General features: G+C 44.1%; 1 long non-coding RNA gene across 1 annotated transcript; it reads left to right on the top strand.

Moving 5' to 3' along the window:
- The first annotated feature begins 1,973 nt into the window (after positions 1-1,973).
- On the top strand, positions 1,974-6,047 carry LOC126400808 (uncharacterized). Its single transcript, XR_007571010.1, has 4 exons — positions 1,974-2,002; positions 4,223-4,340; positions 4,436-4,462; positions 4,646-6,047. It is a non-coding gene; the product is annotated as an uncharacterized LOC126400808 (long non-coding RNA).
- The last annotated feature ends 1,893 nt before the right edge of the window (positions 6,048-7,940 follow it).

Below are 7,940 nucleotides of genomic sequence, written 5' to 3'. Positions count from 1 at the left end.
AAATCAATGGGCTTCTTTATTTTAAAATAATGAGGCAACTCTAATGCCAACCTGGTGTCAGACCTCTGCCACCCACAGCTTAAATTTCAGAAACTTCCTACTGAGTTTGAGCTCACAGACAGCTGGTGCCCTGACACAAAAGGCTAAATCTTTCTACAATTTCCCTTTTTGCATCTTACCATTTCTCCCTCAGTTGAGAGCGGCAGTTACAGCAGGAGTACCTGAGCACAATGCTCTATGTGTACACACAGTCGAAAAGTGTAGGGGCTGCATGCTATACTTTTTGAGCAGTTATTATCTGACTAAAGGCTATGACTGCCCATTAATCCTGCCACTCATTTCCACTGTCACAAGACTTTCCAGCTCACACAGGTGTATGGGGGTTGGATATAGTGTTTGGCTTGTGCTGAGCGATATCCCTGGCTGACACTGTAGCTCATGTGTCAGACCTTTTGCCTTCCAATCCAGTTCAAATCCTACTACACCCAATATGCTTGTTTTTATCAGTGCACTGTCCAAAACAGCTGGCTGTTTTGAGATTTCTTGGCTGCTTCATAAGCAGTTTCAGCTAAAGCCAACACAAATTTTATTAGTTTCAAAATCCATGGAAAATATTGCTAAATCCAAGGGCATACCTACCTATCCCTACCACTATTTTGGGGGGACGGAATTGGAAGACAGAAACCTATATCCTTCATACATTTATTAAATACATTACAGAGCATGGAATAGAATTGATCTGCCCATTGCAGCAAACGAGCCAATGTTAGGAGCAAAACATAACACAATGTGCAAATCAATTAAGGAGGTGGAAATTGTATTGAACAAAGTCCCATGTAACAAAGAACAGCCACATATTCTATTTCAGTCAGTGACAAAGAACTAACTCTGACGTGTTTCATCCTTCCAGCTTCATGCAGTCCGTGTTGAGCTGAAGAACATTTTTGCAGTCTTGCAGTGTGCCTCAGCAGTTTCTGGACAACGTCTTCATTTTTTTGCAGCTTTATCGTTTCTCTCCTTTCACTGCTCTACCCAGGCTTTTCCTAATTACTGAGAGAAACTCATTTATTTAGCCACACTGGCTTTACAGGTGGTAATATCAGGGTGTAGGTTGGTCCATCACTTTGGTCCAGACTGAAATACCTCAACAAGTAATAGATGGATAGCTAATGTATGTATGTATGTTTGTATGTACGTGTGTGTGTGTGTGTGTGTGTGTGTGTATGTCCTGAGATGTCAACAGTAAGTAAAAGTATATCATGGTGAGGTAGATCGACAATCATCATAAACTCAGCATTCTTATGGCCTCTTGGATGAAGCGGACCCTGAGCCTTGTGGTGTGGGACCAGATGCCGCAGTACCATCTGCTTGCCGGCAGCAAGCAGAACCGTTTGTGGCGGGGATGATCCAGGCACCCAGGAAGCGCACTAGGCTTTAACGCTAATTTTCATAGTGGCCAAACTGTGAAATTACAACTTCCAAGTCCGTCACATGATGCCACTGGGCCCAAAGAGACATTTTCCCATAGACTTGTATTGTGAAAGAGACGTTTGTAAATCAATGGAAACTGGGTTTTTTTCGTCACAACCCCTGCGTAGTAACGTGTGTTACTATCAGATTTTGATCCATTGTGTCCAATAACAAACAGTTCAGTCCGCTAGCAAGCCGAGGTAACAAAGAGGGGGTACTGGTGGCATGGTTGTGAAGGCGAGGGGTCCGGAGCCAGAAGAGCAGTTCAGCGAAGCAGCAGAGCCGATGAGGGATGAGCAGAAGGGAAGTAGAGACCAGGCGATGGATCAAGGAACCGACAGGTAGGAGGCAGGAGAACACACACAAGGCAGCATGTGGCGTCTCACAATCAGTTTCTCAGCTGCAGCAGGCAACTGGCAAGCAGGTGGGAACACTCACACTGAGATGTCGTCGCAGGAAAACACCACACAGCCACAGGCAGACGGAAGCCAGAGACTCTGAGGCAGAAGTCGTGGTCCGGGACAGAAGGCTGGTGAGTTTACTGGGAAATGGACGATGCAGGCAGGGTCAGTAACAGGAGATCAGGCAGGTAAGGAGTGCTCAAAAGTCTTGCACAAGGGCGAAGAACAATCTGGCAAAATGTGTGCTCTGGAGACACTTATATACCAAGCTGATTGGCTGATGAGCTGCAGCTGTGGAGGCAGGTGAGTGGAATGGGGTGATCAGTGGCTGGCAGGTAGAATGGAAAAACACTGGGAGAGCAGGGGAGCAGAATGCAGGCTATGACAATTATGCGGAAGCAGTGGCAATCATCTAGGTAAATTTATTTAAGGCAGTTGAATGTTTTTGGCTTCATGTACTACTCAGCAAATTTCATAGGAATGACCGGGTTCCCGCCGCTGATGCTTGGTTGGGGTCTCTGCTAACCCTGCTGGCCTTCTTCCTTCTTCCTTCCTCACTGGGTATCGAGGTCCTCCATAGACAGGAGGTCTGTCCTTGTCAAATATTATGCAGTTTTCACAACCCTCTTCAGAGCCTTACTGTTGAGGGTGGTGCAACTGCCGTACTAGGCAAGGATGCAGCCAGTCAGGATTCTGTCAATGGTTTGGCTGTAGAGGTCACAGAGTATCCATATTGAACCCTCTCAGCCTTTTGTACAGATATCCAAGATGCCCAGGGGATATATCGTAATGGTTTTGGTGATCCCCTGACTTTTAGCATTACTGTGAGGTTTAAATTTATGTTGATAAGTGTTGGCTAATCGCTGCCTTACTGCACAGAGGAGCCTACCATTATGCATGGACAAGAGTTTCAGCATTCCTAAATTTTAAATTCAGCTAATACGAAGACTGTGCCTGCCATTGTCAGCATCCTAACATTTGGGATGGTGTGTAATAATATTTGGTGTTGGGACTTTGCTGTGCTTCACTGAGTTGAATTTGCTCCTCAAATACACTGTGGTCTCTGTGATGCTTATTTCCCCTTATCTGACTTATGACGAATCCTTCTCCTCATTTGGTCTGTTTCTGACCCGGCCTGTTTATTTAATACAACCAATGACGTTATTTTAGCGTGTGTGAGAACTGCGTTAAATGAAAACTCCCATCTGCAGTCTCCCCCGTGCCAGCTCCTCTCTCCTCGACATTATCACATCCAAAACAAGCCAGCAGATGTGCTTCTGCAGTGGAACCTCTGGCTCATTAAGCTGCTGTTGTTGATGGACTTGAGGAGTCCACTCAGGGCCCCTCTCAGTCTGGTTAGTCGCAGAAGTCTCTCCGAGGATGGCATAATTGTAATTACCAGTTTTTTCATCACTTTCAGATTGAAAATGCCTTTGATGAGACAACTTGTTGTCCTTAAAAAAAATAATGATCTCAGTGGCCTTCAGTCTTCTGCGAGGGCTGTTTATCTTCTCTCCATCTGGGAATTCTACTCTGGTCTCACTTCGGCTGCTGTAATTCTCATTTTATATAGGTTGTCTGCTTTGCAAAGGTTATGCAAGTTGTTTCGGAATAAATAATTTAATCAAAAGGACATTCCTCCAGCCAATAATTTTCCCAAATTCTAAGAGGCAATCATCTGGACCAAATCAAAGGAAATTACATTACATAGTATACCAATCTACAATCTAAATCTTACAGTCTTTTTCCGAGAGGGAACCTCATTTCCCCTGAGACATTTACAGGGTTTTAAATCCTAATGTTCTTTTTAAGGATTGTCCCTGCAGCTATGAACAAAAAAGAATCTATCTCATGCAGCATTTAGATAAATGTTTAAATCTTTTTTAAGGTAAATGTATGGATCCACCCTCTCTTTGGTCCAGAGTTATATCTGGTAGTCATTTCCATGGCTTAGCAGAGCATGACAATGACTGACTCCTTTATCACTATAGCAACAACTTGTAGACTATAATTTACACTGCTTGTTATTGATGAAGAAAAAAAACAAACTCAAGCCCAAGGTGAAATCTTAACTTCATCAATAATGCCCATAATGGTAAAACATGTTATCTTTTTCTGATCGTTATGGCTGATATGAGAATTAGTTTATATATGTTATGTATAGTATTGTTCACCATGTGAGTGATTCATATGTCTTCATATGTCAATACTTTTGTATAGTGCAAATAGTAGAGTAAGTCACTTCTATAACAGTACTTGTTCATTCCAAGGACATCTCCAAGAAATGTAAAGCCTCAAACTAAAAAAATATTTTAATGAAATAACGCCACTAAATTTTATATTTTTTGCAGACCCTCTACGTCTGGACTCTGGACGAAGAATGTCCCCCCCACTTGTGGGCACACTGTGCATGAACGCATAATCAATGTTGAATCATTTATGATACAGGAAGGTGCACAGATCAACCAGGTGAGATGGTAAAGTAAGTAAATTTCCCCTGTGAGAACCCAACAAAGTCCCCCTGCACTGAAATTGTTACTAATTTAATCTTATCCTCCAAACAGGACCTGCTGGGGTCCCTTGTTAACACAGTGAGTCTGCATCTAATTATGGACTTTTTTTCTTTTACATTCTGCCTGAATAAAATCAGATCAGCAATGAGCTTTGCAAGGCATAGACTTTAGTTTTGATTATATTTTGGAGTCACAAAAGTTTAGCAAGAACTGGGGAGGTAAATGTTTATTTTATGTTATTCTTTGGTTCAACAATCGCAGGCCAAGCAAAGCACCCCAGAAGTCCCTCTCCCCAGCAACGCTTTCCAGCTCCTCCTGGGGGATCCCAAGGTATTCCCAGGCCAGATGAGATATGTAATCCCTCCTGCATGTTCTGGGTCTGCCCCGGGCCTCCTACCAGAAGGAAGTGTCTGAAATGTCCTTGCAGTGGTGGAGGGGTTTGCGTGTCCCTATGATCCTGGGAGCTGTTTTGTCTGGGGCTAATAGCCCCTGGTAGGGCCTCCCAAGGCAAAGTGGTCCTAGTGGAGGGGCCAGACTAAGAACGGTTCAAAAAAGACCTTGATGACACGGCACATTTGGGGAACGAGTACCTTGCCTGGTAAGGGGACACCAGGGGGCCCCTTTCTGGTGGCCGGGCCTTGGGCCATGGGCCTGGTCGGGCTCAGCCCAAATGAGTAACATGGGCCCACCACCTGCAGGTACTGGCACTGGGGTTGGATGCATTGTGTGCCGGGCGGCAGGCAGGGGCAGGGCCCCAGGCGTGTTGATCCTCGGCATCATGGACAATCGTATTGTACTATAGGTAATTTTGAAGTTTTCATATGTAAATTTGACTGAAAATAAGACTGAAAGACGGTCATTTTAAAGATAGCCATTTTATATTAAAAGATGAAGGAGGGTATTTATTAAGTCTGTTGCTGAGCCCAGCTATAGTTCATCTGATTTGTATGAAGTGACTTAAAAGGGATCTACAAATACTTACATAAAAATGCTAACTAGAGGTCTTTACATAGGGTGACCATATTTTGATTTCCAAAAAAGAGGACACTCGGCTGGCCATGAGATAGCCTACTTAAATGATCCTCGCAGTTTACTCAAAGATGCCTTATAATTTTAATATATTTAAAATTTATATGTATGGATAGAATATTCAGTTATATTACAAAATAATATCTCTCAAAGACAGAAATTCAGTTAGGCCCCAATAGGGGACACATACACACACTAGAGTGTGGCGATCCGAGCTCGACGGGTTTGGTCAAAAATGTATAAATTGTATTCGGGCTCGGGTCGGATTCGGTCAGCTTTAAGTGAAAATGTAGTGTAAAAACAAATAAAATCCTATTGTCTGTCCTGTTTATTGCTTGGGCACTGTTATTTACGTGACAACACCTGAACATAACACACACACACATTGGCTGTTTGTTTCTACCTCTCTCCTCGCTGGAAGTCTCGGACCTCCAGCCGCCCGCCTCCGCCTTGATTAAACGCTGAAAATAAAATAAAAGAGGGAGACAGGTGTCTCCTATTTTATCTTATTTTGTTTTATTTCTCCCTCTCCTCTCGCTAGAAGCGTCGGACCTCCCGCCTCCCGCTCCCGCCTCCCGCTCCCGTCTCAAACACCGAGGTCTGCCTCTCCGCAGCTGAGCACCCACAGCGCACGCCCGGCCTGTTAAATAGCCTGTAACTGTAACAGCTGTGTGACACAAACTCAGTGCTTTAGTAATTAAATAATGTCGGGCTCGGTTCGGGTTTGGACAGAAATATGCGGTCCGTGCCGCACTCTAACACACACACACAAACACACGGAAAACCGGACATTATCATCAGTTTATAAAAACCCCCCGGACGCCCCGGACGCCCCGGAGGGGACGTGAAAAGTGGACATGTCCGGGCAAAAGAGGACGTTTGGTCAGCCTGTCTTTACAAGTCTACCCAGACCCAGGACCCACATGGGTTCCAGTTAGGGTTGGGATCCGCATCCGGTTCTTTTTCGGAACCGGGTCCAAATTTGCGGTTCCGGAATCGGTTCCATCAAATTTGGATTAACGGTTCCTGCAAACGGTTCCAAGATTGTTTTAAAAAAAAAAAACGGTTCCAGATTGTTGGCAGCTGTCTTTCATTTGCCCGTGTAAGTGACTGTGGTAACGTCACGTGCATCTCCATGAGTGAGTCGAGTGGACCCGCCCACTGATCTCAGATCAGCGTCAGTCGAGCGAGAGAAGAAGACGAGCATGCGACAGAAGTCATCCAAAGCCTGGTTGTACTGTGAGAAATTCAATCAAAATGGTGCAAAGTGTATGAAATGCAGTGCAGTCATCACTTGCAGTGGTGGTAGCACATCCGCTATGATAAAGCACCTCCTAAAACATGACATTAATCTCAGGGAATGTACCGTGTTCAACAACCTGAGAAAACCAGCGCCACCGCCCTCACCGTCACACCCGCAGGCTGTGCAGGATGAAGCCGCTCCAATAGAGCCCGCTGCCAGTGCCCCTCCAGGCTAGTACTAACATTACAAACCCACACGTCTGTGTAAACTACTAACTAAGTTATGTAGCTTGAAATGACAATTTCTGTAGACCTGTTTTCGACCCGTAAATACTGCTGTGTATTGTTGCGCTCCTAGCCATTTAGCTAGGCTAATGTTAATGGCTAGCTAGAGCGCTAATGTTAGCGACGCTTCTTTTTGAAAAGCACTAGGTTTCCCTGCCTGTCTAACGTTACGTTACTGGTAACGTTATTGATAACTTAAGTTATGAAATTGGCTGTAAATCAGTCGGTCATGAATATAAAGTAACATTAAAGTGTCACGTTGTGATTTCCTGTATTTAGAAAACACAGGCAGCAAGACCAGCAAAAGCTGTAACATAACTCCTTTCACTGTGGCAAAAGCTGGGATGATGACCACAGAGAGAGCTGAAGAGTGTCATCGTGCTGTGACAAGATTTATTGTTAAAGATGCACATGCATTTTCGACCATTGATTGTCCATCCTTTAGGTACAAATTTTATGAATGCATATAAGTATGTTTTTATTACACTGCTGTGGTTAATTTGAGGTAATATTGTTAATGTAGAAATCACAGAATCACTTTTTGTTGTTATATTCTCAGGGAGATGATACAAACTCTAAATCCAAAATACACACCACCATCCAGAGACAAACTCTCTAACACATTAATACCTGCATGGTATGCGGTGGAGAAAGACAATGTAGTGTCAGAGCTTAAACATATCAAGAAGGCTGCTATAACATGTGATGGTTGGACCAGCATCACAAGAGACCACTACCTAACCGTCACCTTACACTATGTGTATGAAGACCGTCTCCATCAAAAAGTACTTAAGACCCAGGCAGTCTATGAAGCATAAACAGGACCGGTTGTAGCAGATGAGATTGAGGCCATCTTAAAAGAATTCAGCATAGATCTGAAGGATATTGTTGGAGTGACTGTGGACAATGTGCTCCACTGTCTCTCAGATTAACTCATATCGCAGCGGTGCCTGGACAGCGTGACGTGTGTGGTTGTGCTGCTGCCGTGGTCCTGCCAGAT

Source organism: Epinephelus moara, chromosome 14 (genome assembly GCF_006386435.1).
Source record: "Epinephelus moara isolate mb chromosome 14, YSFRI_EMoa_1.0, whole genome shotgun sequence".
Lineage (NCBI taxonomy): Eukaryota > Metazoa > Chordata > Actinopteri > Perciformes > Serranidae > Epinephelus > Epinephelus moara.
The sequence above is the reverse complement of the archived record's forward strand: the minus strand, read 5'-3'. Positions and strand labels throughout refer to the sequence as shown.